The following is a 19,160-nucleotide window of genomic DNA, read 5'->3' as shown; positions in this document are numbered from 1 at the left end:
AAGCCACATTGGTGTTAGCCCAAAAGGCAAGCTCCAAAGGGGAAGCCAACGTTGAAGGGCAACGTTTAACACTGGGGAAACGGGCGGCTCCATTATCACGGTAACCAGGTTGGCACCAGGGTCAGAGAAGAGGAAACTAGTTGCCATACCATCTCTGGTCGCTGGTGCTGCACGGTGGCAGTGTGAAACTTTTACTTTGTTGGCTTGAAGTTTGTGGCTGCTGACAAGCAGTTTCACAGAAGCAGATCTGTGGGTCCCAGGCAAGGAAGACCTCTGCTTCACACCCACATGTGCTCCCAGACCTGGCACAGCAGGAGGACACGCTCTACTTCTCTCTTTTCCACTCGTCCACAAGGCCATTACAGCGCTGGGAGCGAACGGAAGAGAGCAAGGGACCAAAAATGAACAATTAACAGCATGGCTTCAATGTCTCCCTCCCCTGTGCTGCCACGTATGCCGGGACCCAAGGCCTACTCGCATTGCCTCTTGAGCCAATCCTGACGCTCCTCTCTTGCCTTCTTAGCATGAGAGCAGCCCCGGCATTGGCTGGGGTAGGTGAACCCAGCGCTCCTTAGAAGTCTAGGAGGCTGTGGCTTTGGACTTCCGGCACACTACGTTTAGGGGTGGGCGGCGAGCCCTGCTCCGCTGGCGGAGCTAACGGACATCTTGGCACTCCGTGCTCCGCTTGGAGTGCAAAGTTTGCCCAAATACTCCGCTAGCCACGCCAGCAGAGTGGAGCTCACCCGGTTCGCGTTGCAGCCCAGTTATGGGCTACACAGCACATGCGCAGACAATCTTCACTTGCACTGTGTAGCCCATAACTGGGCTGCAGTGAGCACCGGCTACGGATCCAGGCCTCCCTGTGCCAGCAGCCTGGGAGCAGGGGGCAGAGGGAGGCAGAGAGCCGGGCCACTGGGAAGGTGGAGGTCGATAAGGACTCCCTGGAGGACCCAGGTAAGTTCTCATTTCTATTTTCTTTTTGTGCACACTGAATTCAGGCCAGGTCCGTAGACAGCGAAAGAAAGCTGCTGTTTCAGGCCTCTTGTGCACTGGCCTGCCCATGTGCAGTGTGCATGGGGCAGGCAGGTGCACAAGAGGCCTGAAATGACAGCTTTCACTGCCTACAGCCCTCTCCTCAATGCGCCTGATCTCAGAAGTGCTAAGGCGGGTCGGCCCTGCTCGCGCCTGATCTTGGAAGCGCTAATCAGGGCTCTGCGGCTCACGGAATTCTGCCTTCGTGGAATTCCAAAGTTTTTAATCAACTCCACTGAATTCCACAGAGTGGAACTCCGTGAACTCTGCCCAGTCCTAACTACGTTGTGCAGGTAGGGAAGGTCTAATGTGCGCATGTCAGGCTGGCCACAGAAAGGCACCCGTCCAACACGACATGCACACTTCACCACAGACTGCTTCCCTGCTCAGCCTGCAATAAGCCCCGCCCCCACCATCACAGAAAAGCACCCAACCCGGCCTGCGCTGCGACTGACATAAGAGCACCCTGGCCAAAACATTCATTTTACATTCCAGTTATGTAGGGGCAGAAATATAGAGGGGCGATGCTCCAATAGAGGAGGCCGCCCCTGCAAAAGTAGCCAGCACAGTTCAAAACCAGCAGCCATTGTTAGCCTTACTCACCTGGTCAGGGACTGTAGGTAATACTGCTGTGTGTAGTGTGGGGGGCCCCGGCCCTCATGCTACTTACAATGATGACACAGACACATAGTTGTGCTTGGTACAACCGGCCCAGGGCACGTGCGCCCGGCCTCTTATTTGCGGGGGTCCCTGACTGGTGACACCTGTGGTGGATGGGTGAGTGTGGAAGCGGTCCTCAGCAGAGTGGCTGGTGGGAACACTAGAACGTGTCCATCAGGACCCTACACTGTGGTCTTTAAATAAGAACCATACACTACTCGGTTTTTCAAAACAGTTTTCAGCAGAGAACACCCCAAAACTTCTCTGATGTCAGCTAGCCTCCCTTACTTTGCTAGCTCAAGAAGTAACACTTATCCACAAGTTTTCTGCCCCACCTCTGAAATGTCACCAGCCACCACTGGGTATGCGAAAGCCCGCACTCTGCACCAGCCTCACCATGGGGCAAGGGTGCACTCTTCCAGCTGACCCCCCCGCTATGCAACAGGTCACATGCTGGTTCAGCTGAAGCTCACACCTATCTCCAGAACTAAACACAGCAGACATCACAGCAGCGTCCCCAGCTGCTATGACTGAGGCTGTCTCAGAGGTGGAGCTATGGCTGCTGCCCCCATAGGTGAATGGTGGTACTGCACCCCTGCATCACAGGCAGCACTAGACGAGAGTGGGTGTGTGCTGCGGACCAACATCTGCACCTACCCCTCCAACATCTGCACCCACCCCTCCAACATCTGCACCCACCCGTCCATCGCTAGTCCAGCTGAAGAGAGATCACCCCAGCACCACAGGGCCCAACCCCCCACGAACAGAAAGCGAGGACACTGACAGACTCGCCCGATATCTGCATCTGTGAGCATGAGTGGCCTTTCCCGGGGGCAGGCAAACAGCCCCTTGGCTACCAACACAAAGGAAGGGAGGTACAATGTCCATGCCCTAACAACTAGCCCCGCATCCCCGCACCCAGGGACATTGTTAGCCAAGAAGTGTAGTGGAAACCGCAGTAAGGAAAGTACCCTATGGAACATAGAAGAGACATTGCCATTGGGGGGACATTAACTTGTTGGGGACAGTGAGCCGGGCCAGTCAGGCAAAGCAGAGGAGTAAACCTACAGGGCCACCCAACCAAGAACAGACCACGGCGGCGGCCACGGGAACCTCCCGATGCGGTCCGCCCCGGATGGAGGGGCCCGGGTGGAGGGGCCCGGGTGAGAGGCCCCGAATGAAAGGGCCCCAGGTGGAGGGGCCCGGGTTGGAGGGTCTCGGGTGAGAGGCCCAGGATGGAGAGGCCCCGGATGGAGGGGCCCCGGGTGGAGGGGCCCGGGTGAGAGGCCCCGAATGAAAGGGCCCCAGGTGGAGGGGCCCGGGTTGGAGGGTCTCGGGTGAGAGGCCCCGGATGAAAGGGCCCCAGGTGGAGGGGCCCGGGTTGGAGGGTCTCGGGTGAGAGGCCCCGGATGGATAGGCCCCGGATGGAGGGGCCCGGGTTGGAGGGTCCCGGGTGAGAGGCCCCGGATGGAGAGGCCCCGGATGGAGGGGCCCGGGTTGGAGGGTCCCGGGTGAGAGGCCCCGAATGAAAGGGCCCCAGGTGGAGGGGCCCGGGTTGGAGGGGCTCCGGATGGAGGGGTCCCGGGTGAGAGGCCCCGGATGAAAGGGCCCCAGGTGGAGGGGCCCGGGTTGGAGGGTCTCGGGTGAGAGGCCCCGGATGGAGAGGCCCCGGATGGAGGGGCCCCGGGTAAGAGGCCCCGAATGAAAGGGCCCCGAATGAAAGGGCCCCGGATGGAGGGGTCCCGGGTGAGAGGCCCCGGATTGAGGGGCCCGGGTGGAGGGGCCCCGGGTGAGAGGCCCCGGATGGAGGGGCCCCGGGTGAGAGGCCCCGGATGAAAGGGCCCCGGGTGGAGGGGTCCGGGTTGGAGGGTCCCGGGTGAGAGGCCCCGGATGGAGAGGTCCCGGGTGAGAGGCCCCGGGTGGAGGGGCCCCGGACGGAAGGGCCCCGGGTGACGCGGCAGTAAGAGCACCTCCAGAGAGCTCAAAGTCGGTCTCTGGCTGCACGGCATGGACGAGGTCCCCGGCACCCTGCCACAAGCCTGCCCACATCACGGGTACAAGGAGAGGTGAACCCTGCAGAGGGCACCCCCCACTGCTCCCAGAGCCAGCAGTTGGGAGGCCAAAGGGAAACGAAACATTATGGACACAACCCCCCTGGGGCTGCAGCAATGGAAGCCATCACCAGCCAGTGGCCAGGAGGCCTAGAAGCGAGGACTGAGCCATAGTCTCCTTAGCCGACAGAGACGCGGAACCGTAGGAAGTGGTCACCAGAGCAGAAGTGTTACAGCCTCACAAGGGGCCAGCTAAGACCCCGAAGGTATTCGAGAGAAGAGAGGCGCGGCCCAGCTAGGTCGCAGGCTGGAGAGAAACACCTCTGCATGTGATGCAGCTGGGGTCTGGAGGAGGGCGGTCAGATGATGAATAAAGGCACAGCATGGACGCCGTGCCATCCAAGCACCACAGAACTGGACGCCCCCCCATCCTACCGATCCCCATCCCACATCCCAAGCAGGAAGAGCCAAGAAAAGCAGAGCCAGCCCAGAGGGTGGACACAAGCACACAATGCCGCAAATGTAGTCCAGGCACTAGGACCACATCATCCTACATCCTTAAGGCACACCGTGCCACACCCCACCATCCGTGCCTGATGGCAGCTACATCTCAGAGAGAAGGCCAAGAGAAGCCAGGTCTGCGAGAAGATTCTGGCTATTGATGGAGCGCATCTATCCACAACACCAAGCCACCGCGGAGAAACAAGGATGGCCTGCTGACAGCACAGTGGGAGACCTGTTAGTAAGTTGCAACCATGTGCGAACCGAGCCTCTGCCCCACCCTTCCCAGCAAAGCCATCCAGACATTGCAACGGATGACTCAGCAACCCGGAGTATCCAGGCTGAAGGGTACAGGCACCTCCACAAAGAAAGAACACAAGCACCTGATTACCATCACTCCAAGTTGCAGGCGATCCACAAAGGGATGCCCGCGACCATCAAACCAAGTCATACAGGTTCACCATACGACAGGCAACACCTTTATGGTAGCCCCTGTCTATTGCATCACCCCTTCCACCGATGGAGCATTGAACAGCCAGGGTGGAGTCGGACACCACTGCAATTCCAGAAGGCAAAAAGCACCAATGACACTATGAAGAATCAGTCAAACAGTGCCTACCTACTCATCCTGTCTACATTCTGAGCCCAGTGGCAAGAGCGAGCCTGGACTAGGTCCATCTACTCCTGCCATTGGGCGAGTGACTCTGCAATGGCTCCTCAACGGTTTTGCAGTGGCCCAGACGTGGCACACACACAGCCCCAGTGCAGACCACACGCACTCCCTTGGCAACCCTTCCAAGGGGCCTCCACAAGCATCAAAGACGGACTTGACAATGCCCCACTGATGGAAACAGCAAGACTTCGCAGCAGAGACTCAAACAGGTTGCAGCACAACTGGACTGTCTTCAGCAAGCCAAGCAACATCACGAAAGTAAGGTTCGTCATGGATGCTTGTGGTGGACTCCAACCACGCTCCTGATGCACCTTGTTTGAATTGTTGACACCAACCACCAATCATCCTGAGGGTCAGCAGAGTGGGCCACCTCCACACAATGAACATGACGCCAGCCAGCATGCAGCCAGAAGGTTTTCGACTTCTTTGACCCAGTGTTCGTGCCCTGTCTCATAAGGTTAAATTATGTAGGTGAGAAAAGATGTTCAGCTGCCGCCATCTTCATCACATACAGTCCACTGATGTCCTGCTGATTGACTCTGGAGGCTTGAAGACTCAGTGGTGTCTAGTTTCTTTTGTTTTGTTTCCATAGGTTGGAGTTGTCATTCTTTTTCGTTTGGATTTTGAGAGGAGTGTAGTATCCGGCATGACATGCTGATGTAGAAGTCTCTCCCTAGGGGCAGTGCCTACACCCACCCCACACTCACCCATCACAGGTGCCACCAGTAAGGTGACTCTACCAGTAAAAGAGGCTGGGCGCACGTGTCCTGGGAGAGTTAAGAAGCCCATGCCACTAGTGCTCTTGTGAACTTTTACTTTAGCATGTGGGCCTATGGCCCACTACTTTACAAGGAGAAGCAGTGGTGAAGGCGATGCTCGAATGTGGATTTACCTTAAAGAAGTGAAAGGCAAGAGGCATTTGGCAAAACAGGAACAGTTGGATTAATTAAATGCAGCACCCGAGAGAGCAGTACGGAGCTGGGGTCTGATGAATGTCTCACAGTACATGGGTTCTGAACGCCATTATACACATTTCTTAAAGCATCATAAAACAATTCTGTGCATTAGTTGGTGAAAGGAATCTGGGCCTACTCAAGGAGTAATAAATCTGACCATCTGGTAGAGTGCGCAGGTGGGTCTCGACCTTGCATGGCCATAATGCAGGCCAGTAGGGAACATGTCCAGATTTCCTACATCGGGAGCGCGGGATCACTGAGTGTTGTGTGTGTGTTGTGTTCTGATTGGCTGAGTATTACTAACTTCATGCGGCATTTAAGTTTTATGGTGTTTTGGGAACGCGCACCCCTCCAGCTAAATGTATTTTATTGAGATTTTATTGAGAGCCTCCTTTGTGTGGTCGCTGCCTAGCTGAGGGATCAATCAGGGTTTTTCCTGTTTGCGCATTTGTCTACAGGCTATGTGTCACCCCACCTGTGATCTGTCAATCAGTTGCATCAGGCCTATGTCACAGCGCTTGCCTGCCACATATTTCTGACTCGGGGTTGATGAGAAGGTCACATCGGGTGAATTCGACAACAGTGATGCAAGTTCATTGTAAGGCGTAAGAATATCATGGCACATATTTACATCATTTTGATCAATATTAGCAAAGGCTGTGGAGGGGATGTGGGCATTGGGATTAGCATGAGCTGGCGGGGTGGCCCTTCGGGGCAGATAGGCCCGCTGTGGGGCAGCAGTAAGGGGGGGGGGGGAGCAGGACTGCTCAGTAGTGCTGTCATCGGCAGGGGGCTGTGATGAAAGCACAATGCGGCCTGTGGGATGCCAGGGGGCAGGTGTCTTGGTGGAGGAAGGAGGTGTGAGGGATGACATGGATGGAACCCTTGGACACGTCTGTGTCACTTGGGCAGGTCTGGGTAATAAAAACAAAAAGAATACTAGCAATGGAGAAGAATAGGGGAGAGGGACATGCGCTGTACTAGTGCACAAGCTCTTGTCAGTTGTGGGAAAAGAAAGTAGAGGTATCTTCATTAGCTCAGGGAATTAAATAAATAAGGGGCCTGTGTGCCTCGCTGCTAGGAGAAGGTATTCTGCCGGCTCTGTGCTAACTAGTGCGGGGGATGCCAGGGGTATACAGCTTCCTATGGGGGCTAGCGTCCCACTGAAGGAGTGCTGGCTTTGGAAGATGAGGGAGCTTCAAAGTATTGAGGGGGCTCAGGCCAGGTGGTAAGGTTCAGGCAGGTAGCGTAGGGCAAGGTGAGAAGGTGTCAGCAGGGAGATCTCTGTGTGGCTCATGTACCTCACTAACATGACAGGGCACAAGTCTGTGTGGCTGGACCTGGGCAGCGTTTAACCTTCCAGCTACGGGGGAAAGAAAGTTGATAGTGGCCAACTTCTCAAAGCTGGTGCGGCTGTTTACACACCAAAACATGGATGATCTTGGTGGTGGTGGTATGGGTGATGGTGAGGTGCCGGGCACAAGTGGAGTGGAACTGAGTGTGCAGTAAAGCCCGTATGAGGAGTAGACTTCATCTGACTATGGTGAAGATAATCTGGAGGATGGGAAGATATGGGATGAAGAAGGTGGGAATGAGAAGGAATGATCAACGTCTGGTAATAAGCGTCAGGGCTATGGGTTGGATAACAAAGATGGAGGAGCTGGTGTTTTTTAGAAAGCGTCTTGGAAAAAACATTGATCAAAAGGTAATAAGGGAGCTGCAACAGTGTTGACTGGTACCTGGATGGCAGGTGTTGGAAAGCAGGTCATCAGTTGTGTGGCCTGCACAAGTAATGGTCCGGCACTCAAACACAACTGGGAACCAAACACCCCATTGTAGCGCTTGACTTTCACAGGGTAGCGTTGCAGATTAGTCGAAGGCTTACTCAAGGGAGGTGGTGTGGGCTAGTAATCACCATTCACAAGCACGCAAGAATAACACTGAATAAATGATTTTTCAGACTGTGCTTTTGCTTTTGATAAAGTAAAAGTACATTTATTACATACACTACTCAATATTATCAATAATTTACAAATATACACAAGTTGATGGAATTACTGTTGGATGACATTGCATAATCATTCTTGTCTCTTCCCAAAGCGAGGAATTAACCAACATCCTACATGGCAGAACATTCACTTGTGGTTTAATGCAATCTTTGACTGTAGCTTGGGAGTGAGAACCCCTGATACTGGCAAAGAAGTACCTCTACTTTGATCACTAGTGGCTGTCAGACTCATTACTCTAATAAGCATAAACAAGGAACAGGTCTAAGCAGGTTGGAGTTGTTGGCGTTGCTAGGATTACTCTCAGCATGATCTACTCATTCTACCCAAACCCCTAAAAGGCGTGGGCCAGGTTCTTCATAATCCACTTTGAAGTATTCAACATTAAAATAATGCACAGTTGACAGTCCCCAAAGAACATCACTTGGTTGTTAATCATGATGTAATACCATCTTTCACCCCTAGAGGGTACTTTCATATGACCCTACACAAGTCAAACCATTGGCCACAACCCTGTGGCATAAATTTGTGAAACACATTTCGCATAACATGCTACCATTTGAACCATAGCCCTTAAAGGACGTCATTACTGTAAAAACACCTGTAATTACAGCCTCTCACCCCTAGGGGGTGCTCACCATTATAACAATCCTGTTATTATCACCATTGAGGCCACAGGAACTGCAGCCATAATCTTCACCCCTAAAGAGTGCAATTCCATCACCCTGAATCAAAAGCTGAAGCTGGGACTTGCACGGAAGCGGGGAGTGAGTGGGGGGTTATCATTTTCAAGCCCCACCCAACCTAGGGTGGGGAAACAAAACTTCCTATTGAGGGCTTACAGCGCTACTCCTGCAGCTCCCCCTGTCCATTTGCTTTCTGTTGGTTGTGACCCCATCTTCCTGGGGCCACCACGAGCTGAAGGAGAATGCTTCCTGGGGTCAAACCGTTGTGCCTCGCAAGGCATTAGGGGAGCTCCTCTCCGGAGCATGCATATTTTGTTAGCAGCTCTCCTGCTGCGCTGGGCAAAGCCGCATTGGTGCCGGATCGGATTCACCGCCTTGGGGTGTCTGGTCCCACCCGGACACCCTCACACAAGGTGAGTGCATAGTTGTGGAGGCGGCGCAGGGAGCCCACCCCTGGCAGTCCCCGCCAGTGCCCTGCATGGCCAGTATCTTCCTGTGTTGCAGCGGGAGCCGGCTCCATGCGTCGGGTGCTGCGCCCTGGTGGGCTGCAAGGGGGAAATGTGGCGGCACTCAACTTGCCTCCCTGGCATTATCAGGGCCCAGAGATGGAGAACACAACAGTGCTCCCAAACTTCCTCTTCTTTGTGGTGCCCCAGTGTGGGGTCTGGGGCCCCTCTGGCAATGTTTACAGGGTGAGACGGCATCCCCCACCTTCACATCTGTGTGAGGCCCCGGGATGGGGTCGAGGGCCCCTCTGGCAATCTTTGCAGGCCCCTCTCTACAGCTTCACAGGGAGCGCGACGGCACTCCCCAGCTTTATTTCTGCCAGTTGGGGGCCCAAGGATGGAGTCCTGGGCCCCTTCCCTCCAACATCAAGGGGGCACAATGGCGCTCCCTCGCATGTCCTACTTTCACTGGGTGATGTGTGACGATGCTCCCCGGCCATTTCTTTCTTCTTGGGGGCAGCCCCTGGGCCCTGCACCCCCCAGAGGCACAGACCATAGCACCAATGGAGCCCCACATGCTTCACCGCTCGTGCAAGAAACGTCAGCGCCACGCTACCTATTCGCAGTTCTTGGGCTGCGCACACCGGGAATCCTCCCCACGCAGACCTCACACAGATGCACACACGTGATCACATATAACCAGCCCTGGGCCTCCTACCCTTGCTGTGTCACAGATGCCTTTGTTTAATAAGACGGCACCGGTGGTAAACACGAGCAGTCCATTTTACCATGAGTTTACTGTGGGTGAGTCCCAAACTACGAGGCTAAAACGTCAAAATCCAGGTGATCCAAAAACAGAAATTCAGGGCGGACCAGATAGTCAGAACTGCCCACTCACAGCAGGCTTTAGTGCCGGCCCCGATCTTGAAGCTAGGTAAGGCTGGGAAGTTCGACAAAGGTGTTGGCTATGAGGAAAAGTGTACTGAGGTGCAACTCTTGAAAGGCAGATAGTTGCATCACCAAGGTAGAGGGTCATGAGAGGTGCAAAAGGGAGGGTGTCCATGAAAGGCAAATTCTGTTGCAGGTGGCCATTAACCCAGTGGGGTTGGATGTAGGAATGACTCAGCACCTGCGGGAAAGGACAAAGATGGGGACAAGGCTGAGGAGGAGGAGAAGAAGAGTAAGGAGGTGAAAGTTAAGACACTGACCTACATTGGCATCACAAAGTCCATTGGCGCCCATTTAATGGTGACCACTCCCGAGCGCATATGGAAGGGAGAGTACGTTGACATTTTTAAATTGTGGCTCAGGGAGCTAAGGGCCAAGGAGGGTTCCAAGAAAGAAGAATATGAGCTCTCCAGTGGCCAAGGGCTCCTTCCAGTCACCACTGCAAACTGGAAAGCAGCATTTTTAGGTTACACCAGTGTATACTGCAAGAAGAATCCTGAAGGTTGTGTGGCAATTTTCAACTATACTAATGTGCCCCACAAGGCGCAGGTGACTTTGGAAGGTGGATGTGGGTGAGATATGAGGCACTTCGAGCTTCTTTGGCAGAGTATTTTGGGACAACTAGATAAGTTGCTTCTGCAGATGATGGCACCAGAGAGGCCCGAGTACGCTTCTCTTTGAAGTAACCTTTTTTACATCATTGGAGTCGTGTGGTTTCTGAGGGGAGCATCCCCCGACATTGGATCTGGGGGTGTGGACGATCCACTCACCCCTCATAGGCGCTTCGGGCAAGTGTTCAAGCCCAGGAACAATGTAGGGGAACAGCTTGGTGATGCCCAGGGGTGGGCAAGGGGAGATGTTCATTGGAATGGGCAGTTAATACTGATTCCTCCTTTTCCTGTGTCAGAGCAGGCTAGGGAGCTCTTTGCTGAGACACCTGCGACCAGGATTTTGTTTAAAGGCTAGCCCTGATGGGCAGTTCCTCAGGTTAGGGCAGGTTCAGACAACAATTTTCAGAAATTGAACTGAGTTTTGCTGGTCGAGGTGATGAGCGGCGGGGAGGGGCGGGGGGTCTGGAAGGCAGGAGTCAGACAGCAATGCTGGGCTGTATTCAGCTGCTAATGATGTAGGCAGCTTTGGGGTGAGCAGAGGGTGCTGCTGTACCGGGGAATGTTTACAGGATTGTTTAGGGGATGGGGCACAGACTATTTAAATGTTTAGTGAAGCCGAGGTTTTTGGGGATTTATGGCGCTGGTAAAAGTCCCATGTGCGGCTCTTAATGGTCCAACGTTTATGTTTGGGGTGCTCGGGAAGAAGGGATCAGTCCAGGTCCCTCTATGGCGCCGGCTTTGTAGCCCCAGCCCCTCTCCACTTCTGGTATGGTGGTCACAGCCCCTCTGTAGCTTCTGTATGGTGGGCCCAGCCCCTCTGTAGCTCCTGTATGGTGGGCCCATCCCCTCTGTAGCTCCTGTATGGTGGACCCGGCCCCTATCTAGCTCTGGTATGGGGGCCCAACCCCTCTCTAGCTCTGGTATGGGGACCCAACCCCTCTTTAGCTCCTGTATGGTGGGCTCGGCCCCTCTTTTGCTCTTGTATGGTGGGCCTGGCCTTGCTCTAGCTCCAGTATGTTGGGCCCGACCCCTCTTTAGCTCCTGTATGGTGGGTCCAGCCCCGCTCTAGCTCTGGTAGGGAGTCCCAGCCCCACTCTAGCTCTGGTATGGTGGGCCCGGCCCCTCTTTAGCTCCTGTATGGTGAGCCCGGCCCCACTCTAGCTCTGGTACGGGGGCTCGACCCCGCTTTTGCTCTTGTATGGTGGGCCTGGCCTCGCTCTAGCTCCAGTATGTTGGGCCCGGCCCCTCTTTAGCTCCTGTATGGTGGGTCCAGCCCCGCTCTAGCTCTGGTAGGGGGTCCCAGCCTCACTCTAGCTCTGGTATGGTGGGCCCGGCCCCTCTTTCGCTCCTGCATGGTGAGCCCGGCCCCACTCTAGCTCTGGTACGGGGGCTCGACCCCGCTTTTGCTCTTTTATGGTGGGCCTGGCCTCGCTCTAGCTCCAGTATGTTGGGCCCGGCCCCTCTTTAGCTCCTGTATGGTGGGTCCAGCCCCGCTCTAGCTCTGGTAGGGGGTCCCAGCCTCACTCTAGCTCTGGTATGGTGGGCCCGGCCCCTCTTTCGCTCCTGCATGGTGAGCCCGGCCCCACTCTAGCTCTGGTACGGGGGCTCGACCCCGCTTTTGCTCTTGTATGGTGGGCCTGGCCTCGCTCTAGCTCCAGTATGTTGGGCCCGGCCCCTCTTTAGCTCCTGTATGGTGGGTCCAGCCCCGCTCTAGCTCTGGTAGGGAGTCCCAGCCCCACTCTAGCTCTGGTATGGTGGGCCCGGCCCCTCTTTAGCTCCTGTATGGTGAGCCCGGCCCCACTCTAGCTCTGGTATAGTGGGCTTGGCTCTCTCTGTCTCTGGTATGGTGGGCCCAGCCCCTCTCTATCTCTGGTATGGTGCCCCCCCTCTAGCTCCGGTGGCTGTACACATCCAGCAGCGGGGGATCAAACTGCGCATCCGCCGCCCCCAGATCAATCTCTTCCTGTGGATTTTCCGCACGATTGAGTGCGGCCCAGCGCGGGAACAGCAGATTAATATAGCAAAGTGGCGGAAAAGATCTGCGTGCAGCGCGCCTTGATGTGACATCTCCGGGCGGAGGCGCTGGGCCTCTGGGAAGCCCCGTCATCAATAACATTAGCAGAGAGTAAGGTGGCCACGCGCCCGTCCGCACACACGCAGGAAATGGGTAATTAATGGCTCCATCGGAGCCCACCTGCCGGCGCAGGGACCCTCCCTCGGTGCACGTGTGGCACACGTGTGTTCTGGGGATGCAGACCTCAGTTCCTGGTGCAATGCAGGCGTGTTACCCTTCTGGTTCTGGAATAGATGATGTTGCTATGTAGTCTCCATCCGGTGTTCAGGTCCTGCGCCTCCATACTCAAAGCTGGGCCCCCTTGGTCCATCACCGGGAGCCCTCCCTCCGCCCAAGGCCGGCTTTAGTCTTTTGGCGCCCTCCTTCTCCACGAATCCCCTCACTACTGCTCTCCCCCGGTGCCCCTCATCTCCCCAGAGATGACTCTGACACACATTTATTTTTATTTTTAAAGCGGTACTTACTCACACTCGGCTCTGTGCCGGCACATTAACCCTCTGCGCTACTTTAGAGCCAAAACCGCCACTGGACGAAATCCCCATCTCGCACCAGCAGGAACATTAATTACCAAAGTCATCTTGGCATTTTCATTTATTACCTGAAACTTTTAGAAACAGGGACGTTCCTTTGCTTTTAAACCAATAAATTATTTTTAAACACAGCGCCCGTACCGTAGTCAGCGCCCGGTGCCGCTGCACCGGTCTCACCGCCCTACAGCCGGCCCTGCCTCTTTCCCCAGTGAGTGCTGGAGGCCGCATTTCCTCGGACGCCGGCTACCGCCTACCTGGAAGCATCACTCCGGGCAGGAAGTCCCCCGCACCAGCCTTGCCAGCTTTCCCAGGTCCATGCCTGATCGGCTGCCCACGTTCAGGGTTTCTCTTTGAATTTTGGGACTTTTAGTACTGTTAATTCCAGTATAAAACAGGACTACAAATCCCAGAATTCAAAGGGAAAAACTTGCTCTGGAGCACATGGAGCTGGGAAACATGGCAGCTGTGGTACTCCCGGGGAGGAAGGGGTTAAACCCGCACTGCTCCTGGGTACACATCTTTTGGTCCTCCGTGCCACCGGTGGCTGTTCCACGCCACACACCCGGCCCACCTGGCTCCAGCATGACCCTGCTGGCTGGGAATCCACTCTGCACAAACTAGACGTTCACACGCCATTGCAACCCTCCTTGATGTACCCCCAGCTTCTCCAGAGAGTCCACGCTGGTGAGAGGCAGGTTAAGGGGAGACTGGTACTGGTGGCCCCAGACCCTCCACCCTGCCCTGGGGTAGACTCTGTAGTTTTCCAAGCTCTACCTGTGCAACTCATGTCACCCGATCCAATGCTCTGGAGTGAAGTAATCCTAAACAGGGGTGTGGAATTTATTAAAATATCTACTTGTCCAGGGGACAGGTTGCTTCTCAAATCTACTTGTCCTGTAAGAAGATCTACTTGTCCCTTTGGTGCCATGTAGTGTGGCGCCAAATTATGGCAGCAATCTCATTATGTAAGAGCTCTGATAATAGCCTCTCTGTTTATGCCAGGGCTACTACCACAGTAGGGCTTGAATACTTGCAGTTTCAATCCCTACTGTAGCAATTTCCTTATTTTGCCACCTTTCTGCAGATCTGCATACTGGGGCTGGCGGAAGCAGTAAGCAATAGTTACAGGGCTGGAATGCCTTTGAGTCTGCAAACCTACTAACCTGCATGTTTTAAAGATTTTCACCAGCTTCTCTCTAATATTTTCCCATAATAAGAAAGGTTGGACATTTACTCCTGACAATGGCTGTAGGAAAGTACCATCTTGCCTGGCATGTTACCCCCATTTTTCACTGTATATATGTTGTTTTAGTTGTATGTGTCACTGGGACCCTGGTAACCCAGGGCCCCAGTGCTCATAAGTGTGCCTGAATGTGTTACCTGTGTAGTGACTAACTGTCTCACTGAGGCTCTGCTAATCAGAACCTCAGTGGTTATGCTCTCTCATTTCTTTCCAAATTGTCACTGACAGGCTAGTGACCATTTTTACCAATTTACATTGGCTTACTGGAACACCCTTATAATTCCCTAGTATATGGTACTGAGGTACCCAGGGTATTGGGGTTCCAGGAGATCCCTATGGGCTGCAGCATTTCTTTTGCCACCCATAGGGAGCTCTGACAATTCTTACACAGGCCTGCCACTGCAGCCTGAGTGAAATAACGTCCACGTTATTTCACAGCCATTTTACACTGCACTTAAGTAACTTATAAGTCACCTATATGTCTAACCTTTACCTGGTAAAGGTTAGGTGCAAAGTTACTTAGTGTGAGGGCACCCTGGCACTAGCCAAGGTGCCCCCACATTGTTCAGAGCCAATTCACTGAACTTTGTGAGTGCGGGGACACCATTACACGCGTGCACTACATATAGGTCACTACCTATATGTAGCTTCACCATGGTAACTCCGAATATGGCCATGTAACATGTCTATGATCATGGAATTGCCCCCTCTATGCCATCCTGGCATTGTTGGTACAATTCCATGATCCCAGTGGTCTGTAGCACAGACCCTGGTACTGCCAGACTGCCCTTCCTGGGGTTTCACTGCAGCTGCTGCCAACCCCTCAGACAGGCAGCTGCCCTCCTGGGGTCCAGCCAGGCCTGGCCCAGGATGGCAGAACAAAGAACTTCCTCTGAGAGAGGGTGTGACACCCTTTCCCTTTGGAAAATGGTGTGAAGGCAGGGGAGGAGTAGCCTCCCCCATCCTCTGGAAATGCTTTGTTGGGCACAGATGTGCCCAATTCTGCATAAGCCAGTCTACACCGGTTCAGGGACCCCTTAGCCCCTGCTCTGGCGTGAAACTGGACAAAGGAAAGGGGAGTGACCACTCCCCTGACCTGCACCTCCCCTGGGAGGTGTCCAGAGCTCCTCCAGTGTGCTCCAGACCTCTGCCATCTTGGAAACAGAGGTGCTGCTGGCACACTGGACTGCTCTGAGTGGCCAGTGCCACCAGGTGACGTCAGAGACTCCTTGTGATAGGCTCCTTCAGGTGTTAGTAGCCTTTCCTCTCTCCTAGGTAGCCAAACCCTCTTTTCTGGCTATTTAGGGTCTCTGTCTCTGGGGAAACTTTAGATAACGAATGCATGAGCTCAGCCGAGTTCCTCTGCATCTCCCTCTTCACCTTCTGATAAGGAATCGACCGCTGACCGCGCTGGAAGCCTGCAAACCTGCAACATAGTAGCAAAGACGACTACTGCAACTCTGTAACGCTGATCCTGCCGCCTTCTCGACTGTTTTCCTGCTTGTGCATGCTGTGGGGGTAGTCTGCCTCCTCTCTGCACCAGAAGCTCTGAAGAAATCTCCTGTGGGTCGACGGAATCTTCCCCCTGCAACCGCAGGCACCAAAAAGCTGCATTACCGGTCCCTTGGGTCTCCTCTCAGCACGACAAGCGAGGTCCCTCGAATCCAGCGACGCTGTCCAAGTGACCCCCACAGTCCAGTGACTCTTCAGCCCAAGTTTGGTGGAGGTAAGTCCTTGCCTCACCTCGCTGGGCTGCATTGCTGGGAACCACGACTTTGCAGCTATTCCGGCCCCTGTGCACTTCCGGCGGAAATCCTTCGTGCACAGCCAAGCCTGGGTCCACGGCACTCTAACCTGCATTGCACGACTTTCTAAGTTGGTCTCCGGCGACGTGGGACTCCTTTGTGCAACTTCGGCGAGCACCGTTTCACGCATCCTCGTAGTGCCTGTTTCTGGCACTTCCCCGGGTGCTACCTGCTTCAGTGAGGGCTCCTTGTCTTGCTCGACGTCCCCTCTCTCTGCAGGTCCAATTTGCGACCTCCTGGTCCCTCCTGGGCCCCAGCAGCGTCCAAAAACGCCAAACGCACGATTTGCGTGTAGCAAGGCTTGTTGGCGTCCTTCCGGCGGGAAAACACTTCTGCACGACTCTCCAAGGCGAGAGGGATCCGTCCACCAAAGGGGAAGTCTCTAGCCCTTTTCGTTCCTGCAGAAACCTCAGCTTCTTCTGTCCAGTCGAAGCTTCTTTGCACCCGCAGCTGGCATTTCCTGGGCCTCTGCCCATCTCCGACTTGCTTGTGACTTTTGGACTTGGTCCCCTTGTTCCACAGGTACCCTAGATTGGAAATCCACAGTTGTTGCATTGCTGGTTTGTGTCTTTCCTGCATTATTCCTCTAACACGACTATTTTGTCCTTAGGGGAACTTTGGTGCACTTTGCACTCACTTTCCAGGGTCTTGGGGAGGGTTATTTTTCTAACTCTCACTATTTTCTAATAGTCCCAGCGACCCTCTACAAGGTCACATAGGTTTGGGGTCCATTCGTGGTTCGCATTCCACTTCTGGAGTATATGGTTTGTGTTGCCCCTATCCCTATGTTTCCCCATTGCATCCTATTGTAACTATACATTGTTTGCACTGTTTTCTAAGACTATACTGCATATTTTTGCTATTGTGTATATATATCTTGTGTATATTTCCTATCCTCTCACTGAGGGTACACTCTAATATACTTTGGCATATTGTCATAAAAAATAAAGTACCTTTATTTTTAGTATAACTGTGTATTGTGTTTTCTTATGATATTGTGCATATGACACTAAGTGGTACTGTAGTAGCTTCACACGTCTCCTAGTTCAGCCTAAGCTGCTCTGCTAAGCTACCATTATCTATCAGCCTAAGCTGCTAGACACCCTATACACTAATAAGGGATAACTGGGCCTGGTGCAAGGTGCAAGTACCCCTTGGTACTCACTACAAGCCAGTCCAGCCTCCTACATTGGTTGTGCAGTGGTGGGATAAGTGCTTGAGACTACTTACCACTCTTGTCATTGTACTTTTCATAAGAGAAAAATATACAAAACAAGGTCAGTGTATATACACATAGCCAAAAAGTTTTGCATTTCCTCTTTTCACTCTTTTCTAAGTGCTGAAAAATACTCCTAAACTTTCAAAAAGTTCTTAAAAGTTTAAAAAGTTTTTTTCTGTCTTTCCAAAAAGTTCTGAAAACTTTTTTCTCTTTTTCTATCACTTTAACTCTCTCTAAAAAATGTCTGGTACAGGCCAAAATGTTGAACTGTCCAAAATTGCATATGATCACCTTAGCTGGAAAGGAGCAAGGAGTCTCTGCATAGAGAGAGGTTTGAGTGTAGGGAAGAATCCTTCCTTAGAACTGTTAATTAATATGCTTAGAGTACAGGATAAGGCCATAAGTGCCCAATCTGGTGAAAAAGTAGCTAATGGTTCTCAATCTGATCCAGGGACTCCCCCAGGAAAAGGTTCAGGAAAGAAACTTCTCAGCCTGCCCATTACTAGACAGTCTAGCATAGTTGGTACAGAAATTGAATCACACCATACTGATGGTGTGCTCTCACATTATGCTGGTAGCCAAGCTGTTAGGGTGCCCTCTGTAAGGGACAGGTCTCCTTCTGTTCATTCCCATCATACCTCTGTATCTAGAAATGTCCCTCCCACCCACCCTGATGACAGATTGTTAGAAAGGGAGCTCAATAGATTGAGAGTGGAACAAACCAGACTGAAGCTCAAGAAGCAACAGCTGGATTTGGATAGACAGTCTTTAGAATTAGAGAAGGAAAGACAGAAGTTGGGTTTAGATACCCATGGTGGCAGCAGCAGTATTCCCCATAGTCATCCTGCAAAAGAGCATGATTCCAGGAATCTGCACAAGATAGTTCCCCCTTATAAGGAGGGGGATGACATTAACAAGTGGTTTGCTGCACTTGAGAGGGCCTGTGCTGTACAGGATGTCCCTCAAAAGCAGTGGGCTGCTATCCTATGGCTATCATTTAGTGGAAAAGGTAGGGATAGGCTCCTTACAGTGAAAGAAAATGATGCCAATAATTTCCAAGTTCTTAAGAATGCACTCCTGGATGGTTATGGCTTAACCACTGAACAGTACAGGATAAAGTTCAGAGATACCAAAAAGGAGTCTTCACAAGACTGGGTTGATTTCATTGACCATTCAGTGAAGGCCTTGGAGGGGTGGTTACATGGCAGTAAAGTTACTGATTATGACAGCCTGTATAACTTAATCCTGAGAGAGCATATTCTTAATAATTGTGTGTCTGATTTGTTGCACCAGTACTTGGTGGACTCTGATCTGACCTCTCCCCAAGAATTGGGAAAGAAGGCAGACAAATGGGTCAGAACAAGAGTGAACAGAAAAGTTCATACAGGGGGTGACAAAGATGGCAACAAAAAGAAGGATGGTAAGTCTTCTGACAAGGGTGGGGACAAATCTAAAAATGAGTCTTCATCAGGCCCACAAAAACACTCTGGTGGGGGTGGTGGGCCCAAATCCTCCTTTAATCAGAACAAGGAAAAGAAACCATGGTGCTATTTATGTAAAATAAAAGGCCATTGGACAACAGATCCCAGTTGTCCAAAGAAAGGCACCACAGCTCCTACCACTACAACCCCTACTGCTACACCTAGTGTCCCTACTAATAGCAGTGGTGGTGGGAGCAAACCTACTAATAGCCAATCCAAGGGAGTAGCTGGGCTCACT

Source organism: Pleurodeles waltl, chromosome 2_1 (genome assembly GCF_031143425.1).
Source record: "Pleurodeles waltl isolate 20211129_DDA chromosome 2_1, aPleWal1.hap1.20221129, whole genome shotgun sequence".
Classification (NCBI taxonomy): Eukaryota; Metazoa; Chordata; class Amphibia; order Caudata; family Salamandridae; genus Pleurodeles; species Pleurodeles waltl.
This window is presented reverse-complemented; position numbering follows the sequence as displayed.